The sequence below is a fragment of the Pteropus alecto genome, unplaced genomic scaffold (genome assembly GCF_000325575.1).
Source record: "Pteropus alecto unplaced genomic scaffold, ASM32557v1 scaffold146, whole genome shotgun sequence".
Lineage (NCBI taxonomy): Eukaryota > Metazoa > Chordata > Mammalia > Chiroptera > Pteropodidae > Pteropus > Pteropus alecto.
In genome coordinates, this window is record NW_006442107.1 from 5,539,378 (window position 1) to 5,542,567 (window position 3,190).

The following is a 3,190-nucleotide window of genomic DNA, read 5'->3' on the forward strand; positions in this document are numbered from 1 at the left end:
CATGGAAGCAGGAACCATGTGGCCCCAAGCTCTTTGGACTTTGCTGCACTCAGCAAGGTGTAGTTTCCCTGATGTGACATGAAGCTGCTTCTACCCTCCAGGGTGAGCAGGACTCACTGGCAAGAATGTAGGCCATAAGGAACTAGCCTCGCAAACGTGCACTCGTGGAGTGCTGGTCTATAGACATCTCTGAGTAGCATCTTCTGGTCACATCAATCCATAGGATGCACTTTATACCCTAATTATCCATAACTCTCCAAATTTAAGCCACCTGACTGTCTGACAAGATATATTTTAAGCCAGACCACCAAGAAAGATGTTCATGCCACGTTATAATTTTCTCTCCTGTATCTCTACACAATTAAGTTCTCTATGTCCTCCACCCTGCTGCCTTTTGTAAGTTTTTAAAGGGAATGTAATGGGAAGGAAAGTAAGCATTTGGGGTATCTCCAAACCCATTCATTAATTTTGGAACAATAAAATGCATTTAACCTGATGGAATATTTATAAAACTTAGAAGCTCATTGTCAACTAAATCTCATTTATTTAATCTAGTATTAGACTGCTTTTTTTTTTTTTTAACCAGATGGAAAACATTAGCAGTAATAGTGAACAAACATATTCAGGCTCCCAGAGGTCATTTTTAACCACCATTAACAATCTGGTTTTTACAGATTAGTAATATACAAAAGGCAACAGTCCAGATATACAAAAGGCAGCTGAAGCGTCTGTGCTCCTTATTTACCTAACATTTACCCATTTTTAAAAGCCCTTTGTAAATGAAACATTTGAATCTAAGCTCAAAATTGGCAGATGTTACCCAGAAGTTACAGCAAATATCTCTTTGAAATAGCACTGATGTAAAATATTAATAAAACTCCTGCAATACTGATGAAAAGAAAAGCTTATGATTAATGTCATCAGTAGATTTGTCTGGGGTTAATACGGTTTCCATTTGCTAGCCATTTGCTTAATGGTTTCATACCTATGGAAAGCTCCTAATTGTGAAGTGAAAAAGGAATGCATTTTAACGTACCATATTTTTATTTTTAAATTTAATTATCTAATTGAAATGTAATATAAGATAAACAGTTCACAAAATACACTAATGAATCAAAAAAGAATCTGGTCTATAATGCAATAAGCATATGTTTTCTAGAGCTGCCTATTCAAAAACAATATATCTCATTTAAATCACGTTTTGAGTGGTCGGGAAAATTGTAGAATGATAAAATCTCATTATGCCCTGTAAATGGATACAGAGGTATGTGCATGCTTGTTTCTTTTGTCCAGGCGCGATACTACATGTGAGTATGAAAGATCTACGCGCTTAACTGGTCTCACTTAAGTGAGAGACTATAGCAAACATAGGCAAAACTGCACAAAATATGCACCTTCATTTCAAAATACCACTTTTCTTGGTTTACATATTTATGATTTGTAATCAACCTTCATGTTGCTGTTCTTTAAGGTAGTAGTATTTTATAGGAATGATATTAAGGTCTATGTTTAGAGTGCTTCACAGATATCTCGTTATTTTATCACGTGGAGAAGAAAGCCAAGGTATTAATTAATGTTTGAAAGCCTGTAGAGAGAGGAATTGTCCAAGATGAGAGTGGGGAAAGAGGTTGTACAAATATGGTCTAAATAGTAGAGAAAATGCCTGCCATTAAGGAATTCATGGATGTCAAAGATATTATTGTCCTAATGATGGGGGGCAGGGAAGCTCCTTCCTATAATTATGCACATGTGCAAGAATATTTGCATGGTATATTTACATATATGTATTTATATACACATATATGTATACATGCATACCTGCACACATATACTCTCAACAGTCATCAGGTGGAATGCAGAATTGCCATCTATGATATCATATTAAGGATTTTCCTGTCTGTCCTTGATATTGTAGGCTGCTGCTATGGGGAGAAATTCTGTCTCTTTCTTTGCAGGAATTTTTACCTTGACAGTGAAATCTCCCAGTATTCCTACAAGTGCCCAGGGCCATTACATTCCATTTCTTGCTGAGAAAGGGAAATGAACAAATAGTGAGGAGAGAATTGAAGTGATGCATTCTGGGCTGTGCTGTAATTTAGGATTGATAACCTTCTAGGGTTTTTTTCAGTGACAAATGAAAACACTTTATTGAATACCTACTATGTGTGCAGCACTCTGCTAGGCACTGGCCATGCAGTAAAGACAGAGCCCCTACCTTCCAAGTAGACTACCACCTAGCAGGTGCAGAAGGCAAGTAAGCAGACAGTGCCGGGGACACATAGGAGGAAGCTAACCTGGGAGGGAGGGAGCGTGGGGGAATTTATGAAACCTTGGAGCACTTTTGTCTGTACTACCACACCTCTTTAGATGAAAATGGAAAGCTTATGACATTATGTGGATAGTTGCAGATAGCGGGTTAGAATTTGAAAGCAAAAAAAAAAAAAAAATCTAGTAAGTCGAATGATTGGAGTTCTATGTTTTATTTGTTTTCTGGATTATGTAGACTCAATTTATGAGTGCAGATAAATACATTTTCTTACATTGCCATCACTCTAGTTAGCACGTAAGTAAAATAGGCAAGAAAAACAATCTTAACTTTTAGCCACAATGTAGTTTTTATTGGTTAAAGGCAAATAGTTAAGAAACTATCAGCAAGCCGAATGATTGGAGTTCTTTGTTTTATTTGTTTTCTGGATTATGTAGACTCAATTTATGAGTGCAGATAAATACATTTTCTTACATTGCCATCACTCTAGTTAGCACGTAAGTAAAATAGGCAAGAAAAACAATCTTAACTTTTAGCCACAATGTAGTTTTTATTGGTTAAAGGCAAATAGTTAAGAAACTATCAGCAAGCGTGTGAATATTACAAAGTAACGTAACTATTTCATATCTCTGTTTTAGGTTGATTAAAAAAAAAATACTACTAGTTATTAGGAAATTGCTTATAAAGTCTCTCCCAAGGACAACTAAAGCTTCCTCCCCCTTTTTTATCACTGCCCCAAATTTTGGTCCAAGATGGCAAGAGGTGTCTGCTGCCTTAGTCCTGAGGGCCTCCCAACTGACAGCAGGATTCTTCACTTCTGGAAGGAGAGGGACTTTGATTGGATTTCTTCCAGAAATGTTGGCTATTCAACCTCCTCTCTTGCCCATTGTAGCAATTACTTTTGTTGTAAAGGGTGGGCGGTGG

General features: G+C 36.8%; 1 protein-coding gene across 1 annotated transcript in view; it reads left to right on the forward strand.

Annotated features, from left to right (window-relative positions):
- Positions 1-3,190, forward strand: part of SKOR2 (SKI family transcriptional corepressor 2) — a 40,077-nt gene that overhangs the window by 13,585 nt on the left and 23,302 nt on the right.